Genomic DNA, 15651 nt, shown 5'->3' with positions numbered 1-15651 from the left:
TTTTCTCATATATTTCTGAGAATTTTAAACCAACTGAAGCTAAAACTTCTGCCTCACTTCCGAAAAACATGTTTTGTTTGTGAGTGGAAGATGGTGTTACACAAACTTTGTCCTGAACAATTTAACAGCCATCGAAAGTCAAATATGGAACCAAATTTCTAGAAGTTCCTTAAGAGGTAAAACTTGTCCCCACCCTTCGTGGGAAGGGAAGCAGGATCTGCAAAACGCCTGAGTGCGTGCTTGCCTTGGTATTACTGACCTTCAGCCGACTGGTCACATCTGCCACCCCTGGCATGGGTAAGGAACTAGGGTGAGTATGGGTACAGGCAAGTACCTGCTTCCGGAGATCATTCTGCTTCTCAGTAGTGGGGACAAGCAACTGGCAGGATCTAACCCAGGTTCAAGGACTGCAGGAGAGGGTGCAGTGGTGGTGGCAGCCCTGGGGAGAGCCCAAGTCTGTCACAGCCTGGCAGGCGGCATCCAGCTTCCTGGTGAGGCTGGGCGAGAGCAGCAATTGCACAACAGGGCTTAATTGTGTAGTCATTCATAATCGATTTTAATGCTCATATTTTAATTGCCATTGAACTTGCAGTGTAATTTTGTGGCAGGAACTGCTTGGTTAAACAGATATTTGCAATGCTATCTAGGTTTGGACTGCATTATAGTTAAACTACTGTACTTCTATAGCCATAGCTTTGCAACATAACTAACCTGGTTTAAGTGTTTCTGAGGAAAGAAGAATGTTTCATGGATAACATTTTTTAAAACTAAATTTGTTGTACTGTATAAAACAGTATATGCTTTTTACTGCTTATTTACACAAAGTTTCTGTTGAATTCAATGTAAGTTTTGCTGACAAATTCAGGGCAAGACTGTATGCAAATATTTACTTACATCACAGCACATTTTTCCATTATGCAGTTTACCCGTTCCCCTCATCCATTTTTTATTTAATTATGAAATGGCTTTTAGAACTATGGAGACTTTAACAATTGTATATGTACAGATATTAAGTCCCTGTATATGAGTTTATTGACATCTGTGGTAATTCACAATTAAACTCTCCACCATAAACTTGATTCTAAATATAGACTATTTGACCCAAGGGAAAGGAAAATAAAAACCACTGATCTAAGAGAACAAACAATAATGCCTCTCTGTCCCATAAACCTATAATTACTATTTGGTATTCAAAGAATTTAATAATACTTGGTCTTTTTGCCTCTGCGGTCATGGATAAATCTCTCAAATTTGGATGTCCAATGTGCAGATGAATTTTCAAAGCCTGAAAGTGATTTAAGAGCATGTGCTACAATAAGATCAGTGGGGACTGACATTTAAGTCACTTTTGTGATTCTCGCAAGAATGTCCTGAATGTATAATTTCACATCAAAGTCAATATACTCCCTGCAATGCTGAGGGAGGCAATTGACTTTTGTAGAGCTATGCACAAAGGGATTCTGGTACTACCACGGCATATGCAGGACTGAGTACCAATATAGATGCCTAATTTTTATTCAAGGTAAATTTAAAAAAAAATCATACTTATTCACCCCAAGTTATATTAAGAAGCTGCTCCTAATTGGCTTATCTTACCTTGGTTGTTCTAAAAGGTAGACAACTGGCCTAATACAGTTGTGATTGTGGAGGAGCAAGGCTTAATACAGAGCAATCAACCTGACTGTTTTAAACATAATCAAGACACAACTCCTTAAGTTAATCCAAAACCTATATTCTTGAACTGACATGCATAATTGTGTGAAAGAAACACAGCATAAATAAAAATTGTAATAAGGTCAAATTTGAAGCCGTTCTTTTCATATTGACCTGCTGCATGCTCTCCAACCTGAAAAATGGCCAACACTTTTGCTGAGTGGGAGAAGACAAATGTGATCATCAGTCTTGGGGGATAACACTTACCTACTAGAGACACAAAGTATTCTACTCCAGAGTAACTGGTCATGTTGGATGAATGCAAGTGTGAGGGTGCACAAAATTGAAAATGCAAATATATTTAAGAAAGCAAAGGTGCAAATTAGAAGTTTCTAAACTAAGTCAGTAAAACACAAAGTTGCCCTTAAGCTGTGCTTTGTCCTGGTGTGTTGTGTTTTAATCCATCAGTCTAAGTCGCTTCACTTTTTTAAAGTTGTACTGGCAATGTGCAAGGCTGCACACTTTCCCTATCGGTTGTTTTCTGTGCACCGAAAAAGAAAGGGAACATCTGTGTGAGGATCCTTTTGCACAAAGAAGTAGAAGAGTTGTGTCACTGAAGTCCTGCAAAGCCACCTTGAAACATTAAGTGGTGAGCAAGTGAGCAGAGGATCAGGATTTGTTTCATAGAATCGTAGAATGATAGGGGTTAAAAAGGATCTTTAGAAATCATCTAGTCCAACCCCCCTGCAGAAGCAGGTTCACCTAGATCAGGTCACATAGGCACATGTCCAAGCGAGCCTTGAAGACCTCCAAAGAAGGAGACTCCACAACCCCTCTGGGCAGCTTTGAGACTATATCAGTATGCTGGCCATATAGACGATCTGGGCTGGGCAACATTGTGGTCACATCTGCCTGTAACTGCCCTTGTTCCAGTGGGACAGATTCTGCTGAGTTGTGAAAGCAGGGGAAGAAGCACAGTACTGCAGGCTGTTGTCAGCACAAGGCTGGGAACTGAAGAAACTCTCCTGCAACCGATAATTATAGCACAGTTCAGTAAAGAAGCGATTGCAAAACCAGGCATAGCTAAGTGCAAAATAACCTTGATGATCAAGCATTCATACCCACTGGGATCTATTAACTTTTCATCTTGACAGAGACTAAATAGATGTGTTTAAAATCTGTTAGTATGCTGTTGTTTTCAGGAAAAAACTAAGTGTAGGCTAAGGGGATGCTGCTTCACAAGTCTCAGGCTACACATGTTGTGGGAAACATTTGTCTTTTTCCTCAGTTTCACAGGATGTTTCAAATCCTACCTTCTTCAGAGGGTGGTCAATCCAGCTACCCACCTTTGCATAAGTGAAATCCACCTCCTCACCTCCTTACGTGTCATGATGTGCCGCAAAGGCTTAAGGGGATGAAGTGAGTTATTGCAGCATAAAGTCATTTTTTTGGTTGTTTAGTGAATTTTGACTTTGAAATGAATCTACTCAACCAAAACAAACCCAACCAAATTCAGATAAAGCTTTACTTAGGATTGTATTAAGTGGCTGTACTAGAGAGCCTTCATGTCCATGCCAGGACACGAAGACTCAGGTCTTAGCCTGAGTTGCTGATGCCAGGTTGTCTTCATAGCAAAGTAGAAGACGAAATTCAGCAGACGTCTGTGCAGTCCTCGGTTAGCTGTCTACAGCTGGTCAAACAAGTCACATCCCGGAGATTTCTTTCCAGTCAGAGGATCATTTCAGAGATGTCTAAAGTGTCTAAAGTTGGGCAAAATTAATCCCATTAGGTAAAAAATGATGGTAAGAAACAGAGATTACCTGGCAGAATATATCATAAATCTAGGCAAAGCAGTCAAAAAGGCAGCAGAGAGGTGTCAGGAATTGACAAAAGTGACTCAGTTCCTCAGTCATTGTTTCATGCAAATACACCTTTACTGGTCCTGAGACAAAGTTCTTCATCATGTACCTTAGATTCATTTTAATCCAGTATATGTTATTAATCTTGCTGCGCTCTTCCAAACTTCCTTAAGTCAGAGTCTTAAGCAATATCTGAAAGCCTGAGGGTGGGGAAGACGAGAAGGAAGAATGAGAGGAGGCTTCTCACACTTCACAGCCTGATCTGAAAAAGGAAGTGTTGAAAGTTTTGCAAGATAATCAGACTCTCAAAAAAGTTCAGCCTATTTCACAGACAGTTTAAGAGCCAAGCATTAGAAGCATAGTTCCACTGCAAACCAGTTCAGCAACAAATTTCACTGCAGCTGATCTCACTTGTATTTACTTGCAAATAGCCAAATAAACAAGAGAAAGTTTGCTCTTTTTGATTATTATATAAATTGATGATGGCAATGCAGTAAGTGGAAATGCACAAGGGTTATGGGTTGGAAATATGAAAATATCTTTCAAATCACTTTATCTTCTTAATTACCATTTGCTAGTTGTAATAAATGTGCCTGAAAAGCAGGAAATATTCTTCTAGTTTGACTTTTTTTTTTTTTTTTTTCTGAGATACAATTGCTTTAGCTGCATAATAGATGCCATGTGAATATAAATACAAAGGGTCGGTGAACTACATTGACAGTCTTCAATGCTACGTATCTTCTGCACTGGGGGAAAAGAAAGTTTCTACAAAATATTGTTTTGAAAATACTTTCAAAACCAGGCAATCCACCACTGAAGAGAAATACAGATGAAGTGGCAGACTCAAAGCACGAGAATTAAGAATGATTTGTAGAATGGTAAAAAGAAAGCTGTTGATAAAATTTAAAAATGTCAGCAATCCAGATGTTTCCTTAAAAAAGAATTTAAACTGTGAATCAAGTGAATTTTGCCTTCCTATTCTAAAATGAGTCTTCTAATGAAAAACGTCAGTGTTCTTTTTCATCTTAACTTTCCTCAATCTTCAGTCTCTGGGCTTGACATCTATTTAAAAAAAAGTCTAAAAATAGGACAGTGAAACAGAATGACTTTGAGCAATAATGACATTACTCAGACTACTTTTTCTTAGAGTCCACTGTCAACTCAAACTAAGGATGGCCTCTGTTCAGGTCTAATTGCTAATGTTAGGCTATCTTTCTTTGAGAACTTTGGTAAAGACAGTTTAAATTTTTTGTTGTATAAATTATGATGCCATATAAACTTTAATTAAAGGGATCCAGACAGTCAGCTACTATATCTCAGGATTTAATGAAATGAGTTATAGCAAGTCATGATCTCAGCCAGTGTGACAAGCATACAAAGATAAGAGTGGTCATTTACTTATGTGAGATAACTCCAAAACTACTTAATTGACAGCATCTGTAGCTCATTTGAGTTCATATATTTAATGATGATAAACGAAAGCCCTTCCATTGCAGTGTGGGAAGTTTTCAGGTTCTGTCTCTAGAAAAGTTGCAGAACAATTGGATTAACATGATTCCTGCTGTTAGTACCTGTGTGCTTGCGACCCCATTCTTGAGGAAGGTGGTGATAGGTATGAGATTGGTATCACAATAAGAGAAGCTGTTTCCTAGTTTATGTTTCCTAGGGAACCATAGGCAAGCGGGGGTGACTCTTGTCATGTGGGGCTATATGTCTCTGGGGTGACTTTTGCTCTCTCTCAGAGTGGATGATGTTGGAGTTGCTGCTCAGAGCACCCATGAACTGTTGAGTAGCTGGAAAGAAAGTTACTCTTTCTTAAAACAAAGATTGAGAAAAGACAGAATCCAGTTTCTGTCTGCCTCCCCTGAAGGGCAGATTATTTTGGAAGTGCCTGTGGCTTCCCCAAGTAAAGGGAGTGTTACCTTAGTGCCTACAGATGTTCTGCAGCTTCTTGTTCTTTATAGTGAAGTTCTTAGACAAAGTTATCTAACCAATTATAAACAGCAACAGGAATTTAAGTTTATCTTTATAGTTACTAACATGCTAAGAAACTGCAATGCTCCTACTTTTTAACTAAATGGAATTAATCGATTTTATCTTTTGCTTTGATGTGTATTACTCCATTCTGAAAATGCTCGAAGGGTTAAATTAAAGATGAAATAGAACAGAATAACAGATAGGAGAGCCTTCCCCTCCTTCAAATCATATTTAAATGATAAAAAGCCTTTGTACAGGGTTAGTTCCAACTGTGGATTTCCTGTTCTGTTACACATAATAATGTAACGTCATTCATAACGATAAAACTTTATTCTTGTATATTTGATTTTTGCAGTTAACACAATTATATAAAAAAATAATTGAAACCATTTATTTTCTCTTCGTTTGAATATAGTTTAAAGTTGCCTGTTTTTATGCACAAACATTTTTCTATCTTTTTTTTTTCCCCACAGGACTTTAAAATTAGAGATCTTTCTTGTTAGTTCTATTGACTTCATTATTTTTCTCTACATTGCTAATTCTGAATTCGTACAATTGGGATTAGATTTCATTTTACATGTTAGCTGAGGAGAAATTGTTACATTTGTATGTAAGAGAGCTGTGCCAACAGCGTGTGACAATGAGGACAATCACAATTTCATATTTGGAAAATGCCAACAACTTTAGTAACAAATTAAAAACTATAACTTCAAAGACATAAATATTCAGCAATTATTGAAAGTTTGGGAGCACCATTGCTTTTTTGCTCCTTTTAGTCAAACCATTGCAAGAAAAACTGTAAAGGAAAATAAAAAATATAATGTAACCATTGCTGTTATTTAAGATTTTTGAGCATAACTTTACATGCTTGTGAAATTCACCACTGCAGATGTGCAGCCTTTGTGCAAGTGAGAAATATTTATAACTAAATATTACAGAACATTGAACTAAAACATCTTTGGTGAGCTCCTCTTCAGAACTTCCTATTTCACCATCATTAACTTTCAGCTGAAAGTTGTCAGCCGCTAACTTTCAGCCTACTGAATCCTATCGTTACCTGGATTGTCTGTACAGATGTTCTCCTAATCATATAATTTTCCTTCCTTTTTCTCAATAACTGAAAATGGACACTGCTTGAGACAAGTAGATAAGTTGGACTACTTTTTCTCATTATTACATCAGCTTAAGCTGCCTAAACTGAGCTTGATTATTCCAAAAGCTATAGTAACCCAAGGTTAAAAAACCAAACTGTCTGATTAGAGATGCATGTGTATACATATGTATATACATATATTTAATTCATAAGACAGGATTAAAACACAGATCCACAATGGTGCTTAGAGTGCTTTTAGGAATCTTTTTTTACTGGCTTCCACATTTAAAAAGGAGTGATCCTACCAGGGCATGTAATAGAGCTTTCTTGTTCTGATGATGGAATATGACAAACACACTGCTCTTCAAATTACACTAATACCTCTAGAAAACATAATTATAATGGTTGGAAATGATATTTCAGCTACTCCTACAAAGAGAATAATATAATGTGATGAGAACTATTAAATTGCTGAACTGTTGCAATCCTCATAGAAACTAACTATGGGATTGAGAGTGTGCATAAAAGCTCAATGAATCTGGCTAGTCGCTGTATGGAGTATCCAAAGGAATTCTCAGCAGTCTGTATCAAACAGTTATGTTTCTCTTCACACAGTAAAGATCAACACCTGACTCCTCCTTCTACCAACCCTCACATTTCCTTAAAGTACTTATGTCCATACAGAACACAAAGCTGCTACCTGCATCAGAGAAAAAAGAGGTTCAGAGACTGATCCTTTGTTCTCCTATAATGGCTTTTGTTCTCTGACTTGAATGTCAATTTAATGGGTTTTTTTGTTGATTTTTTTTTTTTTAAAGTGTGTATATTTTCAGCTTTAGCAGGATTACATCAAACCAAAATCTAATGAATACTATCATGTTTTTCATGTTACAGGTCACTTGAATCTATGAGGGTTTTCATGCTAATTAATTTAATTTTGACAAAGAAATTCAAAGCACACTTACTCCCCAGGTGCATGAACAGATGTCTAGGACAGAAGAAGCATATGTTTAATATTAGCTTCGTATGCCACGTCTGCACACAGTCTTTAATGCCTGAGATAAGATTGTCTTATGTCTGGACTTTCCCCTCTAAGTTCCCGTTAAGGAACCTAGACAGTTTTCCTGAGACTGGCCACTGTCCATGACATTTTGTAGCCCACATATCTTTCTATGATGATGATTTTCCCTACTTGTGAGAAACACTTCATTTGCATTTAATGCCCTAAAGAAGTGAAAAGTAACTTTCAAAGGACATGAATTTGAATATTTTGCTCCATCACATGCGTAAAATGCATTGATCTGCAACTTCAGAAGTGGATATAAAATTGGACATAAGCCAGCAATGTGTGCTCACAGCCCAGAAAACCAACCATGTCCTGGACTGTGTGAAAAACAGCATGGCCAGCAGGTTAAAAAAGGTGATTCTCATCCTCTACTCCATTCTTATGAGACCCCCCCACTTGGGATACTGTGTCCAGTTCTGGAATCCTCAGCACAGGAAAGACATGGACCTGTTGGAGCGGATCAAGAGGAGAGACAGATAAATAGTCACAGGGATGAAGCACCTTTCCTACAAAGAAAGGCGGGGGTTGGGGTTGTTCAGACTGAGGCAGAGAAGGCTCTGGGGAGACTTTATTGCAACCGTTCAGTACTTAAGGGAGTGTGTAAGAAAGATGAGAACAGGCTTTTTTAGTAGGGTCTGTAGAGATAGAAAAAGGAGTAATAATTTTAAACTAAAAGAGGGTAGATTCAGCTTAGATAAAAGGAAGAAATTTTCTACGATGAGAGTGGTGAAACACTAGAACAGGTTGCTGAGAACATAGACGCCTCATCCCTGGAAATGTTCAAGGTCAGGCTGGAACGGGGTTCTGAGATACCTGATCTAGTTGAAGATGCCCCTGGTCATTAGAGAGCAGTTGGATTAGATGACCTTTAAAGACCCCTTCCAACCCAAACTATTCTATAATTCTATGAGATGAGGTAAGGATTTTTATTTCCATGTGTCAACTAGTGTCCTGCCCCATATATAACACCCTGAAGACTAACAGTGTGCTTGCATCCCATGAAACTCCACAATAAAGAAGAAAATCTTATTCCCATTGTGATCTGTTTAGTCCATTTATTAGAATTGTTGAAGTAGCCCTCAAAGTTTTTGCATCTTTTTTTCACTGAGAAAGAATTTAAATAGTGCTTGATATATGTTTAAACAGTGCACCTCAAAATTCACCTGTGTGAGGAGTTAGTGGCTCCATGTTCTTACTTCAGGTGTTTGGATGTGGTTCATATGGATATGTTCATTAAAACTGTGTTATGAAGTTTTCTTAGTTGTGGTCACAGATTGATTAGTAGAGATGACTCCTCCTGTCTTTCTTTGAGAGCTTTTCTCTACAGAGTCCTACTGATGCAAAAATGATGAGAGTGAGTGGAGAATCAAGCCTGTAATTTGAAGCACAAAAGGAAGGCAGACCTTTGTCTTGATTTGAGGAGAAAGCTAATTTAGAAATGTCAGTAATCATAATAGACCTCAGTTTTTCATATCAGGATATAAAAAATACATGTGGAAGCCAATAAGATTAATTAATAAAATGAGAACTCAAGTGCATGGGTGGTTTTGATATAAACTGCAAATTCTTTTTACTGCTTTAAAAGCTCTCTGTGTGTTTGCCCATCTACAGCAAGGTGTGTATGAGAAACATAAATACATACATACATAATTGCATGTTATATATAATGTCTGTAAATTATCATTTAAAGTTATCGTTTCATTAATAACTCTTTACTAAACAGAAAGACTGGAGGGAGATTTTCTCTTCTAGAGTTAAGGCCAGCTGTGTTGACAGCTTGGTCATATCCCATTGGGGGATCTGTTACCAATACCATGATAGATCTGGATCTGAAAAGAAGGCCTGTACAGGAAGAATATTTGTGAAAAAGGCCATAATAAGACACAAACCCACCAATAATAAGAGAAGTTATTTGATTTTTCAGGGAACTGCTTATTAGATATTAAGTAATGCAGTATAATTCAGTTCACTCAGTCACAAAGAAGAATTCTGATAAGTGTGCAAGATCCAATTAGAAAAAAACACCATATCTATAAAATGCTCTAAATATCTGTCTGCCTATTCTCTGAGCTCAGAGACAGAAGTCTCATTTGGAAGGAAGGGTGAAGTGGGAAAGGAGTAGCAGAATTCTTCAAGTTAGACTTCTGCTTGCTCAGCTGCATATCCACATTCCTTCATGTATCTGAATTCAGAATTCCCCCATCTCAAAATGAAAATAAACTTTTTGAAGGCAAGTGAAACTACCAGAGACAGTCTTTTCTATAAACAGCAGCTTATCATAGAATCATGGAATGGTAAGATTGGAAGGGACCATTAGAGATCATCTAGTCCAACCCCCCTGCAGAAGCAGGTTCACCTAGATCAGGTCACATAGGAACATGTCCAGGTGGGTCTTCAAGACCTCCAAGGAAGGAGACTCCACAACCCCTCTGGGCAGCCTGTGCCAGGGCTCCCTCACCCTCATAGTAAAATAGTTTTTCTTATGTTTAAATGGAACTTTTTGTGTTCCAGCTTCACCCCATTACCCCTTGTCCTGTTGCTAGATACCATTGAAAAAAAGGATATCCCAGCCTCCTGACATCCACCATTTAGATATTTGTAAATATTAATAAGATCTACCCTCAATCTCCTCTTCTCTAGACTAACCAGCCCCAGTTCCCTCAGCCTTTCCTCATAAGGAAGATGCTCCAGTCCCTTGATCATCTTGTTGGCCCTGTGCTGGATTCTCTCTTCTCTGCGCTTTGCTTTCTCCTGAAGAATAGGAGCCACACTTAAACAGGAGTCATTGTGCTTTTGTATGTTTATCATACCTCTTAGATAACATTTTGGATCTAAACCAGCCCATAAATGGACATTTTTTTTTTTGTCCCAATCTTACTGAGTGCTATTTTTTTCAGAACTCTTACATTGAAAGATGCAAGTCTACAAATGTGCTGTTGTTTTGAAATATTGCCTGTATACATTAATAAGGCCTTAGCCATATAGTCTCTCTGCACAAATGCTGCATGAAGTTGTGTGCGTTGCAGAGGTAAGTCCCAGTAATTGAATAACTAGTGTTTCAGGTGGAGCCTGAGGTGTGATGCAAGTGTTTGCAGTGTCTGCCTGCCTTCTTCCTAGATCTGAATCCTTTTCATGAGCAATACAATTCACACACAATTATTTTATTCTATTAGAAAAGTTGAACAGTTGGTGTCAGCCCACAGAATGACTGGCTATTATAAAGCCTCCTTTTTTATTAACAAAAGCACTCTGAATATTCATAAAAAGTTGATATTATGTCATTAGCTGGTGCAAGTATATGAGTAAGCCTACTGAAAAGAGTATCGTGCTCTCTGCTGGATATATCCATGAATGTTTCTAAAACATGACTTCCCACAAGCACAGAGGACCACAAAGCAAGGCAATTAATAGGCTCCGAATGTGTATTCCCAGTTTCTCATTCCTCCTCTCTTTCTCATCAGTTCAGAGCTCTATTTATTATTGCGTCTTTCATAAATTTTTAAGATCCTAATGAAGTGCTCCAATAGACAGACAGAAATGACTGTTTGTCACTCAGTCCTTTTGACTCCCTCAGTTTTAACAAAGAGGTTTTTATATATTGGATTTTTACCGATATTACAAAAGAGTTTCAGAGTTTATTTCAAAATCAGAGTTGCTCTCCAGGAGCTCAACAACTTCTAGTCATGTTCAAAAAGCAGGAAATCTGACACATTGTAAAGCTGGTGATTGTAACTGTTGGCTGATTGTGCCTCCTGAGAAGCCTGCAACATGAGACAGAGCCTGATATTTTGCTCTGAGTTTGCGAAATGCATAACGTGAGAGATTTCTGGAATATCATAAGCTCTAAGGAGTGACATGAGTGTCCATGTAGTGCAGCTGCATGGATCAAGTGGTTTCCAGATGCTGGGCTGCCAAGATAGAAGGAAGTAGGTATAAGTAGTGGCGATGGACTTGGACTCCATTTTGTTCCTTGCTTGTGCTCCACCGCTCTGCTTTATGCTGTTATAATGCAATAAATAATTAATAATCAGGTTTAATGAACAGCTTTGGCCTGCTGACATTTTAAAGTAGTATAAATGGGTGGAGAACTTTTCATGAGAGAGTTAGGATGTGCAAAAATAATCTTGTATTTGGCTCAGGGAAGAGCTATTAGAAAGAAAGGTCCATAAATCTCTGATGTAGTGAGCATTAATCAGTCTAGGGACCTGATGCCTGTAAGCAAATGACCTGGTTTTCCCATGAGCTTCAGAGTTATGCTTCCAAGAACAATAACTACTTTCAGAATTTCCTGCCCCAAAAGACTCTTCTGCTCTCTGGCCATACAGGCATTGCTGCCATCTTCAAATACACTATAACTCTGTCACATCTTATGCTGAAAAAGAGACTGCCCATCTTAAAAAGCAAATAAAAATGACATAGTAAAGATCAACCATCACACTTTTTTTTTTTTTCCTAAATTATAAGCTTTGCAATAAAATTCCAGCAGCTGAGCTTTGTGGTTCTGTCCACTATTTCCAGGTCCCTATGCTAATTTTTATCCATTGCTTTTCATCTCCACATGGATTTGCAGCTGTTTGTGAACTCAAAGCCTGCACATCCACAACATATTTTGAGAGCCTTAAATTGATAGAATGCAGCTGCTTAGCATCTCTACATCACCCTACACAAAGCAACATACTCATAGATTCATGGAATCCTTACAGTTGGAAAAGACCATTGAGCCCAACCTCATGCTGCCGGACCAATCACTAAATTGAACCATATCCCTCAGCACCTCATCTATGCGTCTTTTGAATACTGCTAGGGATGGTGACTACACCACCTTCCTGGGCAGCACGTTCTAGTACTTAATAACTCTCTCAGGGAAAAAGTTCTTCCTAATGTCCAATCTAAACCTCCCCTGGCACAACTTGAACCCATTTCCTTGTGTCCTATCATTACTTATTCTATAGAAGCGATTGACTCCCACTTCACTACACTTCCCTGCAGGTATTTGTAGAGTGTGATCATGTCTCCTCTCAGCCTCCACTTCTCTAGATGAAACATCTCCAGCTTCCTCAGCCACTCTGGACATGCTCCAGCACCTCAACATTCTTCTTATAGTGAGGGACCCAGAGGTAAACCCAGTATTTGAGGTGAACTTATGTCACTTCACTGGAGGATCAGATAGACATACTGAATATAGTGACGGTGAGCATTTATCTCTTCCTTGTCCTTCTTGACTGGGATCCAATGGTTCCAGAAAATATTACTGTAGGAATAATTTGCAAGAACTAGACCCTGAACATTTTTAAACATGTATTCTTCTCATGAACTAAAAGGCCAGACCTCTTTCATGCAGATTAATTGTTCCAATGCCTCTCTGTACATTGTTTTGCTGCCATGAGGAGTAGGCTTACTTCTAAAGTCTTAGTATGACACTGTGGCTGGGACTAGGCCTTTGTAATGCACACATACACACGCATGAACACATGTATGACAGTTTTAATCTCAGCTCTGTTTTAACTGGCTTTAAAATGCCAACTATTTTAGTTGTAAAACTAGTGAATGTGATTTTGTGATTCTGTGAATGGCTCTTCATCCCCAATTTATGGAACTTTTTTGCATTTTAATGGCAGTGAGTATTAGTGAAATATTAGGAGCAGTCAATGGACTTGCTGGGACCACATGCTGTGGCGTCTGGATCTGGGCTTAACTGGGACTTGTAGTTGACTGCTACTGCAGGGGCTGGGAGGGGACTAATGTCTTCCAATGGTAGATTTATAACCTGTATATTTTCCTACGTCATGCTGCAAAAGCCATATATTTGAACAGAAAAGGTAGCTGTGTGATACATAGGAGCTGGGATTGGTGTGAGACTGCATGTACTTCATGCAGTTCTGGAGCTTTCAAATGCAAGTTTTAGGCTTAAATCAGAAAAACCAAAAACTATTTTCCCAGTAAGTGAAACCAACTTATTGATTCTTGAAATACTTTTGAGAAGTGGGCTTGACAGATATGTTGTGGCCATGCTTGATGATTTCATAAGACTGATTCTTAGCTACTAGAACTATCTACACTTTTCTTCATTAGGCCATATACCAGTACTATGTTTCTCAACTTTCATGTAAGTACAAAAGTGGAGAGGAATAAAAAGCCCCAAATACATTTTTTGTGTGTGTTGAAGACACTGACTTTAAAAACTATAAAACTGTAACTTGTCATCAAGTGTAAGTGTGCTTGGCTGCCTTTGACTCCACGGCAGTTCCATTGATTGATGCAATCTAAAGACCTAAGTTTTTTTATATTTCTCTCAGTTTTGAAAGTAAAACCACAGTCTGAGTCTTCCTTTTAAAACAAGGAGTGCATGTAAAAATGTGTCCTCTATGTTAATCATACTGTAGAATTTGATAGTCCTGTAATTTGTAAGCTACATATAATGTTACTTTAATGCATTCCTTTACTACTTTGAAAAAAGCCTTAAGATGTTGCCACCAGTACTTTGATGTTTCCTTCTGATGTTACAGTACCTCTTTTTTCCTTCTCTTCCAAAAAAATCTGGTTTGCATAAACATGAAAAGGCAAGACATCTCTAGTTAAGCATAGAAATATCAAGTTCTATCAATAAAAGGACAAAATGAGAAGATGCCTCCAGACTTCTATATATTTGTGTTGAGCCCTAATAAATGAAAAAATACCTTTTACGGATTTTTAAAATTTAAACATATCAGAGAAAACATCTTTCACTAGTTAAAAAAAACCCCAAACAGCCAAACAACAAAATAACCTAGGTTGCAGTGAATTTTCTTATTATGCACCAATTCATTTTTTAATTAGCTGTTATAGGATCTCTGGCAGAATAAATCTGAAGAAAACACAAGTCTAGTGTAAGGTTTAATGAACAGCTTTGGCTGTTAAATTATCATTCTACTAATAGGGATTAATTGGTTATCATACAAGAGAAAAGACTGAATTTTTATATTTTGCTTCAAAGATGTAGGTCTTAGTAGTCAATTTTTTTTTACTCGGAATAAGTAAAGTATTATTATTATTATTATTATTATTATTATTATTATTATTATGTGAAGGAGAAGGAGGAAGAGGAGGAGAAGGAGGAAATGTTTCAGCTAAACACCTCTGTGAAGAGATGGTGTTATTGTCTCAATCGGACTGAAACAATCCTTGTCCCAAAGATTTTCCCAAATGAAAAAGATATAAAAATAGTGATAAATAAATGTTATTTTTCACATTTATGAAGAAAAACAGATTAAATGTTTTGCTCAAGGCCATATAAGGAAAATATAGTAAGGACAAGGACTGAATACACAGGACTCCTGAGTGCCAATCCACTGTAATTTAAATTACTGGCAAGTGCTGTGGAAGGAGTGATTTTCCTATGAATGGCACGACTGTTTTGTGGCATCCAGGAAGAATCCAGTGTAGTGGAGCCACAATATGGTCTGGTGATCAAAGAATGTTAATTTAAGCCAAGAAATGCCAGCTTATCATCTTGCTTCTTCCAAGACATATATGTCCTTTATCTGGTCAAAATTTTACCATAAATTCTCATTAATGTAAATAGGCATAAAATATGACTTGCCATATGACTGAAGTGTAGTACACTTCTTAAGGACGTTTTTCATAGCTCACTAATGCATTTGCAGTTAATGCTTAAAGTATCAGTCTTACAATTGTCCATGTATTTCACTTAGTGAAAACTGTTCTTAGGATAAAATGGGAAAAGCATAGATAGTTGAAGGAGTATGGTCTAGAAAAGTATTAGCAAGAATAGAGACATTCTTGTACCAATAAGCAGTGATTAAACAAAAAGACCCTAACAATTCCCCCACTTTCACCGACTCCCACAATGAAATGGAAGTAGAGACAAAGCAAGCTTCTACTTAGCTAGGGGCAAATTTGAGATTTGGAAATAGGCTAAATAAAAACTATTTAATTTGGGAATCAAAAACTATGCAACCAAAAAAGTTCTAGAGAAATAGAAAAATGGAAGGAATCAAGTGATT

The 15651-nt window shown here is 37.6% G+C and overlaps 1 protein-coding gene across 3 annotated transcripts in view; it reads left to right on the top strand.

Moving 5' to 3' along the window:
• The first annotated feature begins 250 nt into the window (after nt 1-250).
• Nucleotides 251-15651, top strand: part of TFEC (transcription factor EC) — a 66786-nt gene continuing 51385 nt past the window's right edge. For 2 of the 3 annotated variants that reach the window (XM_061988685.1, XM_061988679.1), the window contains exon 1: nt 251-310. The gene's annotated coding sequence lies outside the window, so the exon portion shown is untranslated. The remainder of the gene's footprint in view (nt 311-15651) is intronic. The other variant, XM_061988691.1, reaches the window with a different exon arrangement.

Source organism: Colius striatus, chromosome 1, assembly GCF_028858725.1.
Source record: "Colius striatus isolate bColStr4 chromosome 1, bColStr4.1.hap1, whole genome shotgun sequence".
NCBI classification, from domain to species: Eukaryota; Metazoa; Chordata; class Aves; order Coliiformes; family Coliidae; genus Colius; species Colius striatus.
This window is presented reverse-complemented; position numbering and strand designations above follow the sequence as displayed.